Below are 25,890 nucleotides of genomic sequence, written 5' to 3'. Positions count from 1 at the left end.
ATGTGGGATGATGGTACCGACGTGGTGTGTGCAGAGGAGAGTCAGGGGGAGATCGAGGAAGGACCCGTGTGCCTCAGAGTCTGGTGGAGTTCCAGCAGGCGCACTAAGGAGCAGCTTGAGTAGCTCACACAGAACATATCCTTTTCAAAGACATCTTGAAACAAATACCTGCTCTGATATTAGAGAGTAAACTGAGGTTTCAGACCATGTGAAACTAAAAGAATCTTCTCATTTGATTTGTTGAAAACGATGCCTGTTGTCCCCGCAAGCTGTTCCTGATCAGTGGGTGAATGATGCGAAGGAAAAGAGCAGGACATAGAGGCACTTGGAGGGTGGTCATTCAGAAGAAGGAAGAGAAACGCCAGATATAAATGTATTACACTTTACTTTCAACCATATAGAAATTATCCAACTGTATCGAATGTTTGTGAAACTGATCCATAGTCCAGTTAGATGATGTTTCTTTTGACTCAATGTCAGTTGATGAGGAATTATTCTGCTGCTGAAAATCAATAAGTCTTGAATTTGTGGGGGTGACAAATATCTGATGTACAGAAAATACTCATGTGTGTGTTTGTTATTCCTTAATCAACTGCCCACTGGCTGGATGACTGCTTCACCTGGAGCAGCTGGAGAACCAAAGCCACCAGGAAGCACCAGGACGCCACAAAGGAAGAAGGACAGAGTGAGGGAAGAGAGTGCAGAGAGGAGGGCACATCCTGGAGAGATCATTTAGAGTGAGGGAATCAGAAATCCTCTGATCAATGGACCATCCAGTCTTTCACGAAGCCTTGGGGGCCTTCAGTAGATCTGCTGACTCCCAGCACGCTGATGAGGACGACATTTATTCATAGCCAGATTAGGATCTACCTTTCTGGTATAGATGTAAAAATAAATCATTTGTACACTTATTGCCTTTAAAAGACAAATAGCGATACAACAATCTATCATCTGTAAATAAACGTCTGTATAAAATATTGTATTTAATATTGAAAACACTATGCACTTTATTGACCAACAGCGCCCCTGCAGCCACACATGTGGTGATGACTTGCTCTTGCCTCTGTGTTCGAAGCGATGACACGGTCCCACTCACTGAACTTGAAACATACTCATGATCCTCTGCTTCCTGACCCTGAAGAGCTGCAGCTGCAACAAATCCACCAAACTGTTCAGAATCATGTTTTTAATAGTTTCCTGCTGAATATTGGAGATAAACCTGGTTTTTAATAACTTCAGAGTGTTTTGAACTGGATCTCAGTTCAGCTTCAGTCTTCAGCTGCAGCTGGTTGTGACAGTTGAAGCTGACTCTCAGTCAGTTCTTCACAGGAGATGGAACCCACTCAGCAGGAGTCACAGAGAACAGACGCTCAGGGAGTGAAGGAGGAAACTTTCATGTTCACACTCACACATCAGACTCACTTTCGCTCAAGCTTGCTGCTTGGTAAAGGTGCTGCACAGTGTTGATTTAAATGCATATTTGTGCCAAACCTACAGCTTCCATGTGTCAAATCCAACCCAGAGATATCCTCCCAGACATCTAATCGCATATCATCAGATACAAACAGGAGCTAGTGCAAATGAAATGTTGTTACCACTCCCATTTTTCATAACAGCTGCGGTTTTTATTGGCCCAGGTAGAAAAGTCCTTAAATCCTAAGGCTTCAGAGAGAGAAGTGTTGAAACAAAGGGAAGTGTAAAGTTTCTACTGGAGCTGTGGTTCGGTGTTGATTGAGCTGTTCATATTATCAGAATCAGTATTTGACTCCTGAATAAATGACCTTTCTGACGTAACATCATTCTTTTTCTTCACTCTGCACTTTCTACATTTCATCCAACAACAGTCTCCACATGTTTGTGGAATAATGAATTGTAAATCAGCCGTTATTGTAGCGTGTTAATTCATTACTAATCATTCATATGACAATGGTCGATTTTCTAACTCTTGCAATGTTGTATAAACAAAGACGCATCATAAATTTATTCTCCTCTATATTTGAACACTCTTATGTTTTGCATATTTTCTAATAACTTTACTTCTGTTATTTTCTGTGAATCATTGTAATAAAGTACAGAAGACATTAAAAGAGTGAAATCTTTCAGCTGAGTTTCTCCCCCAGGGTTTATAAGTTCCACCTTTTTAAGGCCTTGATATTTCCTCAAGGCTGCTCTCAGTAAGGGAAATACTGTCTGTATCAAACTACACGCTACTCCAGTAGTTCAAGACAACAGTGTTTAAAAACTCCCTCCAGGAGACTGGTGAGGCCTGTCATCCATGAACCTGGAGGTTGGTGGTTCAACTCCTGCTCCTTGGCAAGACACTCGCCACGCTCACATGGAACCAATAGTCTGATATTAACCAGGATGAATATATTAGTCTGAATAAGACACTGACAAGTATAAACATCATTTTTTGACTCACTTTAACCTGAATAAGGTCAAACTAGACTGTACGTGTTTTGTCTTCTGTCCTCAGTCTCGCTACGTCTTCATCACGTTTTAACTCCTATGGACTTTTCACAGCATTTTGTGACATCAACAGACAACAGTTACAAACCGATGATGACATGACCCAGGCTTCTGGAGCGCAATGGGCAGGATGAATGTTGCACACATAAACAGGGAATATGAATTATTTATTCTGGTGGTAACTCATGTAAAATTACCTTGCACTGGAATAATATCTATATTATAAATAAGATCAACAGTCAGATTATTGCTGGTTTAAACGTAGTCGCCAGACCTTTTCACTGAACTTTTCCGCTGCACCTCTGATGATGATGATGATGATGATGATGATGGGGATGATGATGATGATGGAGTGATGATGATGATGAACTGCTGTAAGTATCTAGATGTTAAAGTCCGGTTTCAGAGGGTCCCCAGTGGCTTTAAGTTGACTTCATATTCTAAAAGGTGGACTTCAGTCATGTTAGTGAGTGAAACTCTTCCAGGAACAGAAGCAGTTCCTCTGGGATCCTGGTGTTTGAAGAGAGTAGCCCGTGGGGATCACTTCCTGCTTCCAGACACAGAGCCGTTACTGACGCATGACCTTAAACACATGTTCTCCACGGACTGAGACGCTGAGACATGTTGGTTTGTAAAAATGTTGCAGGATAATTTTGGGAAATGTAAATTAGCTGTAATGTTTCAAAGATGCAAAAATACTTTTGTCGGGAAGTCTGAAATGATGGAAACAACTTTGAATCATCACACACAAACCGGTGACCTGCTCCAAAGTGTCTGTGATTTGTTTCTGCAGCGAGTCAGACGCAGTGAGAAACAACAGCCCCCAGCCTCCGTGGATTTCCATCTGATGTGACCAAAGAGCACGGCCCACTGAGAGCGGCTGTTGTTTCAGAACACCTCTAATGTCCCTTGATCGGCTCCTTCACTGAGCAACTGGTTTATCCATTTATTACAAAAGTTATTTAGGTAAATGATCATCCTAATGATCACAGATAAGAAAACAGCTCCACTTTAATGATGATGATGAGAAACCTTCAGAAGACACATCTAATAAATCCCTTTGGTGGTGTGTGTGTGTGTGTGTGTGTGTGTGTGTGTGTGTGTGTGTGTGTGTGTGTGTGTGTGTGTTAACCGAGCTGTCTCAGTGTATGACCTTACCGTGAGGGCCTAGCCTGGATGAGAAGGGGAGGCTCACGTCCTGCAGCACGACTTCCTGAACACACAGAGGGTTAAATGTCAGCAGATCCCGGAGGTTGTTCCCTGTGGAAACTAAGTTGTGAAAACAGAAAGTTTACTGGAGAAAGTGCACATTCTGGGGGGGCTGAGGTGCAGGGCACAGAGAGGGAACCAAAGGTTTTGTGTTTCTAAAGGAAGGAAGCAGATATTGAGAAGAGCCTGTGATGACGCTATTAAACGCTTGTTATATGGTGGGAGTTTTGACCTTTCAGAACAAAACGCCTCAACAGACAGAGTTGACTTCCCTGAAACATTACGAGGTCTTCAGCCACTGCATGTTCGAACATATGAAACATTATCAAAGTTTGTATGGATGAATGTGACCCATAGATATAATAATATACAGGCTCAGTAGTTTCAGAATCCTACACAGACAGACGATGAAACACCTGAGAAGTGGAGTGAGTTGCTTGAGGAGTCTAACATCAGCGAATGTGAAAGTGTGGATCCTGTGGAATGGTCACTGTCACTGCGCCACCACCGAGTGCTGAAGGTGAGTGAAGCATCACTGACCGGGAACGAAACATCACAAAGACGCATGTCACATCTTATGGGACCTGACACATGAAGGTGGGGGAAGGAACCTATGACCAGAGTCCAGCTGACTCAGACAGTCACGCTCAATGCTGGAGCGAGAGAAAGGAGAGGAGTTAGCGAGAGACAAGGTGTTTGCCCCCACAAAGTGATGTGACGACCCCCCCCCAACTGCCCTGCACCCTAACACAAAATACCAACCTCTAATCCTAAACTACCAGGACCCTCCAGTGCTTTGTGTTTCGATTCACTGGGGGAATTTATGATTTCCTGTCAATACATTGCAGATACACAAACATATTGAACATCTTTTGTGCGCACGTTATTCCACCTGTCACACACACACACACACACACACACACACACACACACACACACACACACACACACACACACACACACACACTTCCTTGATGATTGTTGACCATACAACATAGCACACCTCTGAAAGTGTCTCTGCAGCACCAGTGTTGGCATGTCTCTGCACACTGAGGTGAGCTCTGCTTCACCTCGTGCCTCGTGCCACAGTGGAAGTTGATGTGTTTGATTAATGAAACAATAATGTGTTTATTCCTTCTTCTGTTCCTCTGACAGCTGTGAGCTGTCCTGTGCGTTGTCCTGTTTCTAAGACGGCTCAACACAGCTACGCAGGGTTTTGCATTGGTGTGTTTCCTTTAGTTTAACGGAATCTTCCTCTTGCAGGATATTGTTTATTTCGAGTCCCTGATCACGACCGAGTCTCCTCAGACTCCCTCAAACCTCAGATATTAACTATTTGAAAAAGCAGAAATGATCGAAAGCAAATGTTTATGCAGATGCTGGGTTTTTAAAGACCTTTTGTTTATATTTTGGCACACTACACTCTTAATCATCTTGTTTTTATTACAAAAAGCGAAAAGACAAAGAGAACACAGTGAAAGTTATTAAACGAGTACACTTAATGTCTATTTTAGTTCATTACTGCAAAATATTATTTAATAACTGTAATATTTAAATGAATTCACCTAAATCTGTGTCTTTCAGGCTGATGCCCCGATCCTGAGGTGAAGAGCCAACATATGTTTCCTGTTGAAAAGAAATTAACGTTCTCAACTTTTAATTTACAGAAACAGTTTTTCCAGATGATTGAGTAGTTTAAAGGTGAGACGCTCTTCACTGGACGTGGTTTCTTTATGCACTCACAAGTTTTAAAGTTTGGCTTATTTTTGCTTCCAAGGCTTTCAGACAAATGCAACATTTAGACGTTTAGATATTTGTTTGACACAATCTATCATCTACATATATATATTTATATATATGTTTTTACTGAGATGTTTGTTCATTTATTCACAGTCTTATTTATAGAATATATTTTATTCTTACAACCGTGGGGAAATGTAGATATTTATGACCTGTTCACTGTATTTGCTTTATTAATTGAGCGGGATAAAAAGAGATGCACAAAATATCCACTGTCAAGACCTTTGACTCCAAGAAAGCAAATAAGATTTTATAAGAAATAAGCACTTGGAACAAACCCTTGTATCCAATGAGCTGGATTTGCTTGTATTTAAATGGATCTCATTAAATGATTATTTGCATATTTAAAGATAACATTTCAAAACTTGTATAACAAAAATAATTGTGTTCATATATAAATAACTGGTGAAGTTTCATTGTGAAACCTGTTTGTTAGAATTGAATTCATTTTCTTCAATATTGAGCCTTGTGTTGAATTTGGATAGATAATTACTTTCTGAATAAAAAATTAAATAGTGTTCATCGTATCCCATTTAAATATCAATATGTAGCTGGATCTGACTCACTGTCATAAATGTGATTCTCTTAACAGACATGATAATGATTTGGTTTGAAGTTTGTATTGTATTAAAACATATAATTAGTAATGTTTTTAGAATGTACAGCACTTGTTTTTAAACAGAAATACATCCAACTTAAACTGTCAAACTGTCCTTAGCTTCACAAACATGTTGTTTTTACTATGATACTGACAGAAATATATTCTTGTGACTTTCCTCGTCAATAACACTATTATAATAACTGTAATGTTTTCTCTGTCATCAGATCTTCAGATCGCCAAGAGATGAACTCTGCCATCCTCCAACGACCGGCAATATCGAGCCAGAGACTCCTTCACCAAAGCTGAGGGCCAAGAACGCAGGCTTGTTGTGGTTCTCAGCATCTCCATCAACTACATCAATGCAGGTCTCATCTACACCTTTCAAACACCCAGGTGTGAGTAATCCTTCACGAGTGTAAACAGAAATCATTCAGTGAATCATCTTTGCGCTCTGGTCACACGTATAGTAAGACGTTTTCATTTTAAATCTAAAAGGATTCAGTGAATTATCCCTTTCTTCTCCCAAGGACACACCCCAGAGAGCGTTTATGTGACACTGGACACGTGTGTGCTGCTGTGAAAAGGAAACAGGATTGTGTAATCTGCAGTAGATGTTTACAATGTTCTGTTTTGACTGAAATTAGATGAGTCACGACTGATAAGAGACGATCAGGCGTAATGTCGGGTGATCAGGTCGTCACTTCCATCCACACACAGCCTGAGATTCGTAACCAAAACGTGGCTTCTCTTGTTTTAGAAAAGTGTGGATGTCAGATATGAATGTAGAAACAGGTGGTCGTGTGGGTGGAGCCTTTAGACTGACTAACATCACAAGTGAAGTAGCATCCATCATGTCATTGTCATTTCCAGGCAGCGCAGAGTCAACTTTATCCTTTATACGACTGAGGAATCGTGTTATTTCTTGGAAAGGGCCAGCTAACCTGTGCCAGCTACATTCATCTGGAAATGGCATATTGTTCTGGTTTTCATTCTATATTCAATAATAATGACAGGAAGATGGTGACGCCATTCTGTCAGTGCAATAAAACCTTGTGAAACAATTATCAAAACTCCTGAGAATGTTAAAAATACGAACTGGCGGTTCTGTCTTCCTATATTGCTGCAATGAAAGTTTTGGACATTTGTATGGCGGTTTTGTTTTTCTTTTGTTTTCCCAATAATAACAAAAGTGCTGATACCCGATATTGGTTAAGCATCTGACTCAGATCTCAGAGTCATAAAGGTCTTCAAAACCACATCCTCCTTCACATGTTGTTTTTCTTCTCATCTTCCAGATCTTCTACATGCAATCCTCGCTACATCCTTTTCATTCACCTGGTCGTCAATGACATGATCCAAATGACGCTGACCGTCACCCCTGTTCAGTATCAGCTACACCATCTACAAAAACTCACGCCTCCGCCTGCTGCACCTTCATCCTGATTGCTCTGCTCACCACTGAAAACACCCCTCTGAACCTGGCCTGCATGGCGGTCGAGTGCCACGCCGCTATCTGCCTCCCGCCACGCAGATCTGCAACCGTCAGAGGACTTTGATGCTGATTGGTTTAATCTGGGCGACCAGCATGTTGTCAGTTCTTCCTGATCTTTTCATCACCTTGCCACAGAGCCACTGGCCTCTTCCACCCAGAGTGTTCTGCCTCAGGAAACCGGGCTTCTTTCCAAGTCCACTCATTACCAAGAAGAGGGGATATCCTATATTACACGGTGTTTCTAGTCTTAGTTTGGCTCATTATCTTTATACTACTTCACCCTGTTCACTGCAAAAAAGAGCAAACCAAGAAAGCCAGGTGGTGAAACACAATCCTCCTCCATGGATTTCCAGCTGTTGCTTTGCATGACCACATATATGCCTGTCTCGGTTATTAAATGTGTTGCTGCAATGGTTCCCAGACTTATACAGACTCTCTTAGCTTATTATATTATTGTGCAGGTCCTGCCACGCATCCATCAGTCCTTCTTCAATCATCTATGGATATTACATAATACTTTCAGAGGTATCTGAAGAGGCATCTGTTGTGTAAAGTTAGTACACCTAACCAACTGCTCATAGACGGGCTCATGAGCAGTAGCTTCAATCAAACATCCTGCTCCACTTTGTGTAAATCTAAACTGCTTGTCACACTATTCAGTTTTTCCAACTACACACAGGGAACTGCAAGTCTGCTCTAAAACATCGATGAATTCAAACTGGTCATTTTTGTTACCTCTGCAAAGGAGAGACTGTTTTTGCCCTAAATGCCTTTGTTTCTTGATTGTTTATTTTTATGTTTGTCAGCAGGATTGTGCAAAAAATTCCAATTAATAGATTTCCAGAAAGAAGAACCCATTAAATGTTGACACAGATCTGAACTAAAGGGAAAACTATAACTTTAGAGATATAAAGCCATTTTCTACTGACATTCAGAGAATAAGACTTGGATCTTGGATGAAGAAACTCAGAGACATATTGATAGAAGTGATCTCTGTGGAAAGTGTGAGTCACTTGGTGTGGCTTGATTGGAACAAAGGGCCTCGGAGGTACGGTGAGCTCTTCTGACTCATTCTAGCTCCTGCACTAAGGAGGTGGAAGGATGTGATAAAATGGAGAGAACCTAATTCAGTTTCTCTAATCAATGACATGTAAAACAAATAGTAAAGTTGTACTATCCTAAATAAAAGAGATCAGAGACTTGTAGAGTCAATGACAAGACACATTACAGCCCCACCACTTTGACTGACACTGTCAACAAGCCATGTTCACTCTACACACACGTGATATCATGACGCCATGTCTCATTCTGCAGGATACAGCCGCTCACTGCCGGATATAAAGCCAACGATCTGCCCTCAGGCTCATTTCAGTCCTGGTGGAGGACAGGTAAGTGCACTGTTAGGTGGGGCAGTGGTTCATGTTATCCCACTGTATCAGAGCAGTATCTTATTATCACGCTTGTCTATAATGCTGGAACCCTTTTAGTGCATGTGCAGATAATATCTAACAACAGGATTTGTTCTTGCAACAATAATCTACTTTTTGTCTCCTATACATCAAGTAATGTGCCGTTGATACTATATTTTGTCAGTTTGAAGAGACATGCTCACCTATTTAGCCCACGTTATAGAATGCCCTGCTGAACTTGTTCCCCCAAACATTTGGTAAGCACGTGTTCTTTGTTTCTTATATCATCATCCAGGTGTTACCCAGATTTATCAGTCCGATGGTTTATGGGCTACAGAGAAGACGCTCAGACAGCACCTGAAAAAGCAATCTGATATGTAAACTGAGATCAACCATCAAGCACCGCAGGAAGTGTTCATGTTGTTGTGCAGACACATTTTAAACAAAGACTGAGAAGATGAGAACAAATAAGAGCCCTTTGACTTTATAACGCCAGGAAACATTCAGGAGTTTCGTCTCCAGTCTCTAGTTTCAAGTCTTTCTTCAAATAACATGTTCATTTAGTGAATTATGACTACTAGAGTCAAACAGACCATAAAGCACCAGATGTGTTGGGGTACCACAGTGTGATTGGACAGCCATACCGTCCCAATGGGTGCAGGTGGCAGGTGTAGGTGGGGGTGCAGTAGAAAATGTGTATCTTCACTTGCTCACGTTCAGTAACGAGTTGGGGCAGTCAACCAGTCGCATGCACCACGCCACGCATCTCAATATAACATGATTATCTAATTATGAATCCAATCCTCAGTCATTACTGCTTTTTCATCAGCACACCGATAAATTCCGAACTGCCGCTTTCTAGAACGTGCTTTTAAAAGTATTATCACCATTACTGTTGTGTGTTCCGCATAAAATAAGGTTTTCAACTCAGAAATCAGACGACAACAGACATCCGCTCAGTTGAGACCTGTGTGCTGCACCTATAACACCTCTACTGAGGCCACCTTCACTGTGCCAGTGCCTCTCTCTCTTAGCAGCGCACCACTGCATTGAGGGGTGCATTACCCGCTGGTCAGCAAGTGGTTCTGCTCCTCTGCTCTTTTCTATTCACTCAAATGTAGAACTGATCTTTATAAAAACCTGCAGAGAATTCAGGGGATTAAGGTTCATACAAACATGTATTTAGTCGTTAACGGAAGATGTCGGATCATGAATCCTGATGTCCCGGTTTCCACACGCGTTGTGCTGTGTCGCGGTCGTGGTCGCGGTCGCGGTTGTGTTGTGTTGTGTTGTGTTGTGTTGTGTGAGGTTGAGCTGGCGCGGCGCACAATATTTTAAAACTTTTGTGTATGTGTTTAAACACGTATCCATAAACACTAGAGCAAATAAAGAACACAGTAACCGTATCCACGTGTCCCACACTTCCGATGTGTGTTTATCGTTAACGGCAGCAGGAAGTGAGCTACACAGGTCAGGTGGGGGAGTGAGGAGGGAGGACACATTCAATTAATTACCCTCTACTGTCACCAGGACCTATACATGACAGCTCCCCGCAGGTGAAGCCAACCATCTCAAATGCCCCTGGTGGCTGACTGCAGTACATTTCATAAACCCGCCTTCCTCCATGAGCAGGCAGATGGGACATGGACCAAAAGAAGAAATCATAGTACATGTGATATAAATGTTTCTCTCTCATGGTTCCAGAGCGGAAACTCGGTGTAGAGCAGAGCGGAAACTCGGTGTAGAGCAGAGTGGAAACTCGGTGTAGAGCAGAGTGGAAACTCAGTGTAGAGCAGAGTGGAACCTCGGTGTCGATTGAGCTTCCTGGGTTTTGTGTCGTAACAAGGCACCTCATCCCCCCCCGTCCCCCCACACTCTATACGCCGGGTTTACACCGGTCAGCCCGCGATTCTGCTTTCTCCGCTTGTTGTTGTACCCGTTGAATGTCGGGGTTCGGGGGTAAATGATGGTCTTCATAGCCCCCTTTCTCTCTGTCTGTCTGCTAGTGTGCTTGTAGTGGGGGGCAGAGGGGGACATTTAATTGCGTGATTGGGAAAATTAAACCCAGACAACAGAAGGGAATACAAAGTATGGGATGCATATTTGATAATTTATATCATATAAAAATATGTAATTTATATCGCTTTTAAAATCATGGGGAGAGGGGAGGGGGGAGTTAGGCTCATTACATTTAAAGGAATTTAGCACTTCAAAACAGGTCACTCTGTGGAGGGCTGTTTTAGACAGGGTAAAAAGCTGTTTGAAATGATCCTTGTGGTATTTTGACCAAAGTATGTTACAGACATTTCATTAAGACCCCAAGGAACCATATCAACTTGTGGTAAAATGGGCATGCTATGTCCCCTTTAAATGGTTTTGTTTGGTGAATGAATGAAATCAACTGATAAAGAATCAAAAATCAATGTGTTGATCTGCTGTCAGGCTGTTTATATTGAGACATATTGATCAGATGTAGAATTTCATAACGAGCACAAGCTTTTCCTTATAAGTATAAAGTGTTGGGCCATGGTTCTTTGTGAAACCACACAAGTGCCGTCAAAGCCTGAAGCAGCATGTCCCTCCAGGACTCAGTCTCCCAGGGGCCATCAGAGGTGTGAAAACCCCCCCAGGGACACAGGTTTCAACTCCCATTGGTCACTCTGGACCCCATGACCTGTGAGGTCACCACGGCCAATATAAAGTCAGCTCTCTTCTGTTCTTTTCTAAACTCTCAATCAAGGCTGTGGAGCCTTCCAGCTCACATCTTCTCTTCCCATCCAACTCTTCGAGAGGAGCACAAAGGTGCAGCTTCCAGCTCATCTCACCAAGGAAACCTCCCGCCTCCAAGCTCTACCAACCCTAGCAGCGATGCGATGTCCTGCAGGAAAACTTCTCCAACCAGCAACTGAGCTCACAGCTCAACAGAAACCAGCAAGACGACACAAAACTTCGAACTGCACAGCAACTTCCTTTTTCCTTTCTACGGACTGGTAACACACAACTGGGCTTAATAATTATACTAGGCTAAGTAAGACTGTTTATTCGGATTCTGTGTGAGGTTTGGTGTCTGATTTGTGGTGTTGTGATATTTGCTACATAAGTTGTACATAGCAATGTTAGTCTGTTACGCTCTTCACAGTCTTCCTTGCATACATCTAGCAACCTTTCTCTAATTTGGCACACACACAGACACACACACACACACACACACACACACAGACACACGCACACAAGCATAACTCTTTCACCTTAATATCTCTACAGGTCGTAAACATTCCAATAGGGGGAGGGTGTTATCTCTTGGCCAGCCACCATCTTGAAGCACGCTGACTCACACAGCACACGCACATACCTATTCCTGTTTAGCAATTAGACCGTTAGTACTTGTGTTTTTATACTTTATTATATTCATAATAAATGTTTTCCTTTCACATAAATGCTTTTTTATTAATGCTGCATATAGAAAAGCCACCACCGGCCTCTGCAGCTGATGCAGAAATGAAAACGTCCTATTTTTAAGTCCAGAGTTTTGATCTTTGTGTCAAAGACAAAACTCTGATTTTAAACTCAAAGTGATTTCAATGGTGTTTAACTTTTGTGTGGAACTAAATCAATTTGTGACGTGAATCGTGAACTTAAGATCATAAACAAACATATACACAGAATGTGGTTCTACACACATGGAGACATACTGAGGGACAAAGGTGGACAATAATAAAGACAAACTTAAATACACTGTATGTGACTCTTTATAGAGGGTTTGTATATTCTGGTTGTGTTGTGTCATTTCAATAAACACATTCTTTCGTGTGGAATAAACACACCGGGGCAAGAAGGTTGCTGGTTTGAATCAGTCTGGGGGATGGGGCCCCTTCCGGAGTCTAAGGTATTCTCCCCGTGTTTTCTCCAGGTGCTCCGGCTTCATCTCACAAAACACATGCAGATTAGGCTGTGATTGAGATGCACAAGCTGCTGTTGCCTGCGCCTCTGATCCCTGTGACACAGCTCAGCTCCGTCCTTAACACACTGCCCCTTTCACACTCACCCACAAAGACAACCATCTGGCTGAGAAGACGACATCAGTGTTACAGAGACTCACTTCATCAGCTGTGAGTCAGTGATGCAGCACATCCAGTAGAAAGAGCAGCAGGGACTTCAGTCCTGTTCAGAGGTGGAGTAGCTTCCTCTCTGCTTCATGTTCACGTGCTGGAATGAACACGCCATATGCAAGCTTCTCTGCATGTCAAAGTGCAGAGTGGACACCTGAGAGGTGGATCACTGCTGTTACAGGTGAAGACATGTTTCATTGTGTTGATGAACATCTGCTTCTGGATAAACTGGGACCAGGATGAGACAGATGGTCTCAGCAGAGGTTCTGGTCTGTGCTAAAGAGCTCCTGGTTACCATGGTGGGATGAGATGAGAGGGTTTCAGTCTCACTGATCTCAGAGCTGTGACAAGATCCACCTGATCAGTCTCTTTCACTGATGAAGTGAGAGAACAAACTGTCCAGATCAGATGAAGACGACACTGCCTTCGTTCCTCGTGTGAGGCTGTCAGCTGTGGTCCAGCTTCATTTTCCGTTCACATGAAAACAACAACTGCTTCGCCACTCAATCACATGATCCCAAGCAGCTTGTGGTTTGTCTGATTACTTTCCACTGTCTCTCTGTGTTTCTGTCTCCATCTCTGACGCCTGTCCTCATTGTCCTCTCACAGCTTCACTGAGGAAACACTGAGGCCTGAAACTACGGCCACTTCAACATGTCCAGGGAGATCTTCTTAGACCCAGTCAATCGAACCTGACAGAAAGACAGTCAAAGCGAAGTGGTCACATGACGCCTGGTTATCAACTCGTTAAGTTAACTCAGGTTTTCTCATCGTGATCTGAGCGTGCACATGTGCATGGGCGGGTTTACTGGCAAAAACATGACCAATCACAGACATGGACAGTTTGACTGGACAGCAGAGCTCTCACATTTCACAACCAGGACTGGAACTGCCTTATAATAAAAACTGAGGAGAAATAAACATATGGGATCCAAATAAAAGAAATCAGTCACAGCTGCTAAATGCAGGAAGAATGCTGAGAAACATCTGGGATCGTGTCAATGTGTAAGTTACAGTGCCCTGGTGGAATTTGGTAAAATATATTAATGGGACTACTTACATAATAACGTGTGAACGAGATAAATAACTCGGAGGCTACGAGATTCGAATCTGTTGTTTACTAACAAGACGAAAGTGGAAGACACACACTGTCTCACTGTTCTGGAGGACACACACTGACTCAGAGGACACACGCTGTCTCACTGTCTCTGAGGACACACACTGTCTCACTGTCTCTGGAGGACACACACTGTGGTGGACACCTCTGGCTATCACTCCTCAATAGAAACACATGGACTCCATTCTCAGGAAGCTGACTGAGTGCATCTGGTGTTTTGGTGACAGGGATGAGTCTGGAGAGATTGAGATGTTCTGGGTGAGTTAGAGAGATCAACTGAACCAACCAGACGTTGGATTTAAACTTCCTTATCCAGTCCCTTTAAGGAGAGTGTGCACCACACAACAGTGGGAGAGTCACTGTGGTCAGTGGGCTGAGCTTATACGGGTTGATCTCCAACTTAACCTGGAGTGTTAGTCACCATCGTGAAGTTACCATGGTGATTTACCTTGTTAAGAAGCGACTTAGCCTTAGAATTTGAAAAAACTAAACCTGAAGTTAACCTGATAACCACAATCCTGCTTGGTAGCACAGACCCTGATCTGTGATACTGACTGTGTTTAGTAACATACTGATGAAAGCGTAATGGGACTGACTCCAACCATCTACTGGACCTCAGAGTCTCCAGCCCGTACAGGTTGACTCTACAGATCAAGCAGCTCCTTCACTCCTGAGTCCTGCAGGCTGTTGTCTCTCAGATCCAGTTCTCAGATGAGAGGGGTTTGACTCAGATAAAGGCTGCAGAAGAACAGCTGATCTCAAGGCCCAGCAGCCTCCTCAACCTGGATAAAGAATAAAACTTAACTGTATCAAACTGAGTTCATGTATAGGTCAATAGACACATATTCATGTCAGCACAGACTCATAACATGGAAGATAACATGAAATCAGACAGCTGACTAAATCCAGTCCTGATTCAATAAATAGATTATTTGGACCAGGTCTCTTGTCCTGCAGATCAGTTTATAAATCCAGAACTAACCTCAGTGTTTTAACAAGTAGTTGAATATTAAATTGTCACAGATTAATTAATGAATGGATTCGGTTATGCGAAGAGGAATTGATGTTAATCAGAATTAAATGAGATAAATTAGTATAAATGCTGTTTTATAGATATGAGATCTTACAAAAGCCGGTCAGTGAACTGACCTCAGAGTCTCCAGTCGACAGGTTGGACCCTGTGTGGAAACCACACAGCTCCTTCACTCCTGAGTCCTGCAGGTCGCTGTTTCTACCAGATCCAGCCCTCTCTGAGATGAGAGGGTTTGGACTCAGAGCTGAAGCCAGAGAAGAACAGCTGATCTCTGACAGTCTGCAAGCTCCACAACCTGATAAAGAATAATAAAACTTAACTGTAAATTAAACTGAGTTCATGTGTGAAAATAAAGGACTTTGACTAAACATCACTGTTCCCTGTTTTCAGACCTAAGTCTGAGCCGGTTGTTCTTGGTTACTGGAACTTCTCCTGCAGCCTCCCATAAAGTTTCTTAAGGAGTTCATGTGAGTAATAGGAGCAGGTGAATGTCCAGGAGGATTCACAGAGACCCAGTGGACGTGTTGAGACACAAACACGTGATGGACGTGAAACTGGAAGAACACAAACATCTCTGGATGAAGAAGAGGAGTCAGACATGTAGAAGACGAAGACGCCAACTTGGAAACAAAACACGAGGAGGTTCCAAAGCTTTTGGTGATGAAGGCCGACATTGTGTGGGATGAGCTGTAAACAACAACACTGATCTTTCCACAGCAGGGATTTATACTGGGCCATGTGTCCTACTCCTGCTGCTCCCACCTCGTCTCTTCATATGTGAAAGTCAAACTCCAGAAAATGTCCAGACACTTTACAGAGTTCATGACTGAAAAACAGCTTGAAAGTCTCGTGGTCCTTGGGGTTCAAAGGTTTGCACATGCAACTTCACCACTAGATGTCTCTAAATATCTTGCTGGACATGTTCAGGAGTCGTACACTGAACAAGTGGACTACGCTCAGCATGTACGTACACCTGAGACGCCACTAACTCCTTCACAGTGAACCTGTAACTTAACATAACTTAACGTAACTTGGTTATCATGGAGATGTATATTTTGGCTCCGCCTCGTCTGAATGTTCCCACATGTTCCTGTTGGTGTGAAATCCAGTCGGACCCGGACAATCTCCTGCTGCTGCTTCAGCTCCAGAAAATGTCCACCTAATTTGGTTGAACATGTTCCATGAAGATGTGAAAGGGGCGAGCAGTTCTACACTGTGTTTTGAAGTGGCGCATCCAGCAGCAGTTGGACCAGTTGAAAGTGGTGCAGGGAGCCTGAGGAACACGTGTGTACAGGGCGGACAGAGATCTAGTGGTGAAAAGATGTGAAGGCATGTACTAATTCTGCAAAGTCCTGAAACTAGAGGGAAGTGGGTTTCATGTTGGAAATGAACCCAAAGTGGAAGAAACAGGGCTGGAAGAACTTGGTCCAAAATAAAAGACATCAAACATAATCAATCGGGACTTGGACCCTGAGCCCAGTCCCAGAACACCAACGCAGCACGCTGTCATGTGGTCATCCAGACCACTGACAAGTTCTGGTTAGTTTCACAGCATATATACACATTGTCCAAGCACTGGATTGTTTCTCTGCCGTAAAACTTCAGTCACATTGAGCCTGATCTGGTCTCACAGCTCATTCTACAAACATCTTCAGTTTCAGTATCAGTGTTCACTGTTAGAACACATGTTCTGCACTTTGACCTTCAAGCTCCAGTGTGGAAGATTCAGGTGAAAGGATTCATTGTTAGAACTAAGAGAAAAAGAATCCAGAGTGTTTTCACTAGTTTCCATCTGAATTGTACCAACTGTTGTTTTCTTTACTTAGAATATCATTTATATTTACATACTTAGATTTAAATACTATATTTACATACTATTATATAAATACCTTGCATTTAAATACTCTCTTAATATTTACATCAGGAGCGGGTCCAATTTACTTGAGGCAGCTATGCAAGTTTTTTACAGCCTGTAAACTAAACTCTTTTAAGTTTTTATGACAAACTGAAGCTCCTACAGGTTCTCTTCATGTTTAAAAGGGGGAGGGTGCCCAGCTGCAACACGACACTTCACCACTAGATGTCACTACCTTCAACATTAAAACATGATGTCTGACCACAGAGTCTCCAGTCGACAGGTTGGACCTGTAGAAAACCACACAGCCTTCACTCCTGATCCTGCAGCTTGTGGTTTCTCAGATCCAGTTCTCTCTAAGATGAGAGGGGTTTGACCTCAGAGCTGAAGCCAGAGAAGAGTTGATCTCCTGCCTCGAACGCCGCCGGTGTTGGTGCGCACTTTGTTTGTTTTAGTCTTTAACTTCAGTTAATTGCGACTAACCGGATTATTTTCACGATGACGAGCTACTTAACATCAGGGACACAACAACATCTTATCATTTCCCAATCTTTCGCCTCTTCCGTGGATTTAGTGGATTTACTATCAAAGGTGCCGGGTCCTCGCGTGAGGCGGAGACGGAGAGGAAAGCGCCAGTCCAGCGCCTAGGAGAGAGATTGTTTTCGCCTCTCCCGAGCATACCTCCAATGTCCGTCACTGTGCAATAAGATGGACGAACTGCGCCTTCTCATCAGGACAATAGAGACTTTTCCTTTCTTCTGTTTTGTGTTTTACGGAATCGTGGGCTGACGGAATCTACACCGATTCCTGCCGCACAGCTGACCGCTTTCGAAGCGTTACTGGCCATGATCGCCACCCGATCCTCTCACGCAGCTGTGGCTGGAGGGATTTGTTTCTATATAACCATTGCTGGTGCAGCGACTTGAAAGTGATTTTTACAACTGTTCTGGACTCCGGAATCTTTTTTTCATCACCTGCAGACCGCTTTTACTCTCCCCCGTGAATTCACTTTTATCCACCGCAAGCTGACGTGGCGCGGTGCCCAGCTTAAACGCGCTGATCAGATACTAGGAGTGGAGAGAAGGAGAGAGAACACGTGACTCTGTTATTGTCATTGGGGACTTTAATCGGGCAACTTAACTCAGAACTCCCAAATACAAAACAGTTTGAGCAATGCCCACCAGGGGGAGAATACTGACCAATAAGGCACCATCAGCAGGGCTTATCATGCAAGCCTCGCGCTTGCCTGGGTCTATCCACCACGCGCTTTATCTAGTCTGATCCCGGCCTACAGACAGAAACTCAAACTTTCTAAACCTGCTGTGCTGAGATCTAAGAACTGGAGCAGCAGAGAAGCTGTGGAGGAGCTGCGTGATTGCCTGGACAACACAGAATACTAGAACTTCTTCCAACAGCCTGACGACTTACAGATGCTGTGACGCCATACATCAGCTTCTGTGGAGGACAGATGTATTCCAACACGCACCAGTGAGTTACACAACGACAAGCCCTGGTTCACAGCAAAAACCAAACAGCTTCGCTTGGGAGAAAGAGGGGACAAGGATAGGTTCAGATCGATGTACTGCCAGCAAGGAGATTAAGGAGGCCAAACGACAGTATTCAAAGAAGCTGAATAATAATTGCAGCCAACCCACTCAGTCTGGAAAGGCCTTCGGTGATCACCGGCTGCAAACCAAATCCTCACTCTGTGGAAGACCTCAACTGTAAAACGACTCCAACGACTCTTACTGCAGATTCAACAGACAATGGACCAGTTCTAACCCTACCCCACATTCTGAACCCCCCACAGCTATCACACTCTTCTTCCCAGCCTGGACAAAGACACTTCCTCCCCACAAAATGGTCCCAGACTGCTCCCTTCCCCATCACACCCCCTCCATTCAGGAGAGAGATGTGATGTCAAGAGACTTGAACCCCACAAGGCAGCTGACCAGACGCTGTCTCCCCTCCACACTCAGGTGGGTGACCAGCTGTCTCCAGTGTTCACGGACATCTTCAACACCTCACGGCTGGAATGCGTGTACCTGCCTGCCTCAAATCATCCACCATCATCCCCTGCTCCCAAAAAGCAGAGGATCACAGACCTTAATGACTACTGTTAAGACTAAAATCTATGTTTTCCTTGAATATTTGTGCTAAGACTAAAATCTATGTTTTCCTTGAATAATAAGTTAAGACTAAAATCTATGTTTTTCTCTTTGAATATGTCTGTGAAGATGGCAATGAAACTGGAATCCTCTAAACAAGGCAGCATGTTGACAGGGTGGGCAGGGCAGTTTGGGCTGAATATGGGAAATGTGTGCCTTTAGATAGTGACTGATAGTAGCTGCTGCTGGCTGGTTTTAATCTTGAAGTTGATTGTTGTGTGTGGTGTGTGTCACATCGCAGCTCAGTCTTGCACCTGTCTGATAAATGCCTGTTTGAGAAGATCTTCCTGTACATCTGTGGCATACAATACACTGTACTTTCAACTTGTTCTCATACCTAACTTACTATAATATTACAGCATAAACTCCATTAAGCTTTATTTCAAAATCACACATAGATGAATGCAATCTGTTTTCTTAAAAACTGGTGACATACCCTTGTGAAAGAATTCAAGCAGCTGCCACTAGGGTCTGAAGGACAGATAGAAAGGGTGTTGTTTTTGTCTAGTGAAAATGCGCATGCTATACTGGAAAGCTCACAAGCTGTCAGCCGATTCAAGGCTGTTTTAAAACACCAAACCAAACACTGTCAGAATGTGAAGATTTTCCCAGCTACTGTCAAAGTGAGGGACGAAACTGGAGCGCTCCTCATCATTGGCAATCCAGTGCCTGAGGCTGGGACCAGCCTGTGCACTCCAGCTACTTGACTTCTCCTGCTGTAGTTCTACTCCATTATTATAAATATTGCACCCACCGCCCGCTCGGGCGACTCTTGACTCTCCTGGCGGCATTAGCTGGCTTAAGTGGTTGTACGTTGAGTGCCCATAGCTATAGTAGCTGTTCATTGCTTCTAAATAAATACTTTTGAACCAGACCGACTTACCATCTCTACCTAAGGAAAAAAGAACACGACAACTTTTGGTGACCCCGACGTGATCCTGTAGGGAACTTTTGACCAGAAAGGCCGGAACCCAAAGTCGAGGCCGCTCCGATCGATTCTCTACATACTCACAAGGCGCCAACCTAAAAGGTAAGCAGAAACCTGTTAAAACAAATTCTGCATTAGTTATATAGGCATTGATATAGATTGTGAGTGTGCGGAGAGGAGAAAAGGAGGTAAACTATACCGTTCTGTGTTTTATGGAAGCAATGAGGGGCTATGTAAAATAAACAGAGGTCTGGGACCCTGTGAAAGGTCAGGGACCTTGTGTGGGGTCCGGGACCCTGTCTTGGCTCAGAAGAAACAAGATCAAAAGCGAGGTCTAGGACCTGCGCGGGACGGGCGCCACACCCTGTGACGCACGAACCCTTAAAACTAATTCAGATTGGAGAAAAGACAGACGATTCATGCAATAGATTGCATCCGTGCAACCTAATCTGGGATTAGGGTGTGAACTGGAGGAAGGGCTACCGGCACTGACGAGTGAGGATCTTAACTAGCCAGACACACCGTTGCTTGAATCGGGCACAAATTAAAAGATGCTGGGACCATAACGTGTTACGAGGACTGACAGATGAAGTAACTGACTAGAATAAAAAGACTGACAGAGACCAAAAACTGACAACATAAAAATATAAGATTTAAGAGGTCTGAATGTGTGGGTATTTATTAAATACTAAACAATAGCGATTTGGAGATTGATTAAAGAACTTAAGGTAACTAATATGTGTGGGTAATGGAACTGATCTGAGTAGTCCTAATATGAACTTCATGTAAAGGAACTATGGTGACACAGCACTAAGTTTGATACAAGTGTGAATGAAAGTGTGTGTGGAAAACGAGAGAGAACCAAATTAGGAGGAGATAACAAGAGGAAGGTCACCCGGCTGACAGAGACAGAATAAATAACGAAATAAGAAAAATAGAGCGAGGACGCCATCTGGTGGTGGATAAAAGAACGCAACTAGGGGTGTACGCCTGCCACCTGGGGAGACCAAGGACATTACAGCTCGGGTACAACTGGTTTTACAACATTGGATTGGCTTGTGGTTTTATTTTTATTTATTTTTATTTTTATTTTTATTTTTCCACTAAGAGACAAATGACGACGGGAACTTTTTACAGTTAGAGATACACCCCCTGACATACCAACACGACCAACCCCGACCCACACAGATCACACACATTACAGCAACATGTCACAGCACTAGCATATCACAACACCTCACTCACGTGGGTTGAAGCACTGCCCTTGGCGCTCATGTCAATAAGAAGTTCATCCAATGGTGTCACCCATCTATCCCCACATGAGCTTCACAGGACGGCCCATGCCAGGGCCTCCTCAAGACCCTGGTTATAGACCAGGTTGGATGTATGTCAGGAGAAATTGACTGACTACATGAAAGCTTTAACTAATCTTACTGAAGTTTTGTCTGCAAAGGTCCAGGCGGCTGCTGGATGTTCTGACAAGACCCCACGGAGACTCCTGTTCCAGTAAGACCGGGTGATTGGGTAAGGGTCAAAGTTCACAAGAGAAAGTGGCCCGACCCTAGGTGGACAGACCTTGGGAGGTAACAGAGTGTACCTCACATGCGATCCAGTAAAAGGAAAACAGGAGCAATTTGGCACCACCTCACACATTGTGTACCCGCTGACCCACCTTCTCGGTCTTTACGAAGTAGCCACTGATTTGGCCGACTCCTCCTCAAAATCTTAAAGTAATGCGTTGACCACAAAAGGAGGGTCTATCTGTATGTCTTGTCTTGATTATTTCCAAATATAAGCTTGTATACTGTACTTTAAACTCAGCTACGCACCTCTGAGTTCCATATGAGCAAAGAGAAACATGCAGATAATGTAAATGACGATGGAGATAGCAGGACTTCACCCCTGTGGGTGAGGCCATCAATGTTTTGTTTTTTACCTACCTGAGACAAATCCCTACTGCTTTCCATGATTTCGGTTACAAGTGTGATTTCTAGTAATCAGGCAGTGAATTCTTATAATTCTAATAATTGTGTTTCTGTTGCTCTAACTCCATAGATAATTAAGACAGGACTGTTGACTTTTTGTGACAAATTCTATATAATACTTTGTAATGAATTCAGATATTTAATTCCCAGTTTAACTTTATGTTTGAGCACATCTTTTGTTTAATCAATTTTAGTGCTCCTATTTGATAAGATTATTAAACTGTTCTTATCCCAAGGTTGTGAAGGTAAAAGTTCAGTTAGTAATTGTCTCAACAATTTCTAATTGTACAATATGAATGTTTTGTATTTTAACAATTCAATTAGAGAAGCAGTTTACTGAGCTGGTAACATATATCCTGTGTCAAATATTTGTATGTATTCAAGAGCAATTTTCATTAATGGGACTAGAGAGTCCATCTTATCTGGTATTTTAGTTGGAGTTGTTTATTTTCTTTATGTTTTTTATTGTTTTATTAGATGTTTGTTTTATTTATTTTCTTTGTTTTTTTATTGTTTTATTAGATGTTTGTTTTATTTGTTTTGTTTATGTTTTATTCAAACAAGGATATTTTAATATTTCAAAATTCAAATTCAAATGTCAGACTGAATAATGTTCATTGCTCTTTGAAAAGGTGAACTTGCATGATTATGTTATAATATAATTTTTCCTAAAATGGTTTTAGAGTTATGACAATATATAATCCAACAAAATTTGCTATCGAGACCACCAACCATAATATTTTTTATAGTGCACAAAATTAGAGGGTTCCTTGCACTGTTACACATATCCAAGCAAAATTGGTACTGTGAAATGATATATCCTTAACTGAATAGAGATCGAATTTGGAGTGAAGAAGCAATTTCCACACAGAAATTCTTTATTTATTTAATTTTCTTTATTTTTAGAATTGGAAGATAAAGACTACTTAAGAATTTTACTTGAGATTTTCACCTTAGATATAATATGTGCTGACATTTTGCAAGTAAATTTTGTCTCTGATGTTGTGATCATTTTATGATCACAAGGGAGGAATGTAAGGGAAAATTTTACCATTATACCACACTAAATATTATCTCTGCTTATGCATACTATTTCTGCTTGTGTAAACTGCCAAATTGACATCAGAGCCACAAATCTGAGACTGTGCTCATCTCCCCCAACAAGACCTCGAAGAGGCCTTCAGCATGTGTCTGTGTCTTATCTCCTGGGATTTTAATATTCACTCAGTCCACACACGTAGTTCTCACAACACATAGTTCACACACACACACACACTCACACAGTTCAACTCTTCACACACACACACATCTTTTCATTGCATCTACATAAAAGCATACACCTGCAACTGTTTCTTTGTCATTACAAATGCAGTGTGCTCCCCAAGGGAATGAATGTGATAAAATGGCCAATGAATGTGAACGAACAGATAAATCTGCACAGAAAAGTTTTCTTTGTATCCTACAGTGCCTCAGTGTGTCAGAGTGGACCACGATCTCGACTGTGCCCTTCTTCAGAGACCTGAAGTGGCTTCAGCCCCAGCCGTTGACCTCCGCCTGTATTCCTCCACGAACAGAACAGCAGACACCTGCTACAGGTGTGGAAAGAGGGACGTTGGAGGGAGTGTCCAGAGGAACGGGTGCAGCTGCTCAGGCAGATTTGAGGAGGGGGCCAGGAGAGAGCGGTGGAAACTCTGATTCATTCGACGCCTGAGATACATGGTATCGCACCCACACCACACATACATGAAAGTGACACACCAAATGTCACTGACACACACACATTGATATTAGAAGCAATCACATGCTTAGAAATGAAAAATTACTTTTCTGCATTGTACATCACATGTTCATATGGTTCCTGATATCATATATAAAAAACAATGGTTTAGAGATGAATGCAAAATGATAAACCTTTGATAACACGTTTTGTGGAACACAGGCCCCAAAGGTTACACCCACAGATACAATGCACAAAACCCCTTAGGACAGCTCCAAAGAAACATCACCCTCACCTGGAGGATCACGCCTGCCGGTTCCCCCGACAATAGTCTCTTAATGACTCTTAAACATCTCCACTATAGCAAATTGACTAAAAGAGCCGCACCAACAAGTCCTTATTATTTTGTTTTAGGAGTAGACATGACAGGAGCTGACCCAATGGGCATCGTTAGGATAAACGTCCGTTCCTCCTCCCCTAGAACTCAGCCTTCCCCTTCCCTGTCTGATGACTCCACGAACTCTCCCCCTGAATCCACCTCACCACTACCATCCCCACCCAGCTCCCCTGCGGTACAATATTACGACGCCAGTACCATTGAAGATGTGGTAGAAATAGAGACTGGATACACTGATGAAAACATATGGCTAAAATGGGTCCACTTTACCGCCCGTTCCCAAAACCTCACTAATTGTATAGTCTGCAGTCAGCCCCGCCCACCTGAACCACCACCCCGGCCCCCTACTGATAGACTTGGATCGACCCGGTTTTTGATTGCATGTATGGCTTACACATGGAAGCCAGTCCCGCCAACTGTTCTACTCTCAGTCATCTCTTTCCCGGCGCCAAACAACACGCTGCCCTATATTTACTCCAGTAAGGGGAATTACATGTGTCTGACTAAAAGGTAACTCATCTCACAGAGAGATGGGTTCGATACCGTCCTCCTGGTGTTCTAGAAACATCAATGTTACCGACGGGCACAACGCCACACAGCTGGAGTGGGCCCGCAGTGACCTTTTCTGGTACTGTGGAGGAAAACGCTGAGGAACCGCCTTCCTTCAAACTGGAAGGGTTCCTGCACACTTGTTCAATTGGCCATGCCCCTAACTATCCTCTCTCCCTGCTCAGAACCACCCACTAGCACCTGTCGACGAAGAACTACGCACTTTGACTTAAATAAGGACTCACCCACATACATAGACACCATAGGGATTCCTCGGGGTGTTCCAGACCAATATAAATTAGTGGATCAAATTGCAGTGGGATTTGAGTCTATCTGGATATGGGTAACTCCCAACAAAAACGTGGATCGCATTAACTACGTCCATTTCAATCTCCAACGCCTCACCAACCTTAGTTGAGACGCCATAACAGGCCTATCCGAACAGCTCGCCCCACGTCCCTTATGGTCACACAGAACCGAATGGCCCTAGACCTCCTACTGGCAGAAAAGGGTGGTGTGTGCACTATGATAGGAAGTTCTTGTTGTACATTTATCCCCAGCAATACCGCCCCTGATGGCTCGGTGACCAGGGCCCTCTCCACCTTACGCACCATGGCACAGGACATGGCCGCAGACTCTGGAATTAACAACCCCTACATAATTGGATGAACACTGCATTCGGCAAATGGAAAGGGCTAATTGCATCCTGCCTCCTCTCCTAGCTATCTTTTCAGCTATCCTAGTCACCTGTGGCTGCTGCTGCATCCCTGCTTTAGGACCTTGCTCAACCGACTCATCACCACGGCTCTGACCAAGGAAACCATGCCCCCTCCCCACCCTATCAGTTGCTTTGTTGAGTGGTGATGATGATGATGAGGGTGTGCATTGGATGAGATGGAGGTTGGGAGTTCGTGGATGATCCCCAGTAAGTTGTTCACACCATGAAATGGTGTGAAAGGAGGGATTTGTTAAGACTAAAATCTATGTTTTCCTTTGAATATTTGTTAAGACTAAAATCTATGTTTTCCTTTGAATATTTGTTAAGACTAAAA

At 43.1% G+C, this 25,890-nt stretch overlaps 1 pseudogene; it reads left to right on the top strand.

Moving 5' to 3' along the window:
* LOC124851538 lies at nucleotides 1-25,507 on the top strand (annotated as a pseudogene).
* The last annotated feature ends 383 nt before the right edge of the window (nucleotides 25,508-25,890 follow it).

This window comes from Hippoglossus stenolepis, chromosome 3, assembly GCF_022539355.2.
Source record: "Hippoglossus stenolepis isolate QCI-W04-F060 chromosome 3, HSTE1.2, whole genome shotgun sequence".
In the NCBI taxonomy this organism is placed as follows: domain Eukaryota; kingdom Metazoa; phylum Chordata; class Actinopteri; order Pleuronectiformes; family Pleuronectidae; genus Hippoglossus; species Hippoglossus stenolepis.
This window is presented reverse-complemented; position numbering and strand designations above follow the sequence as displayed.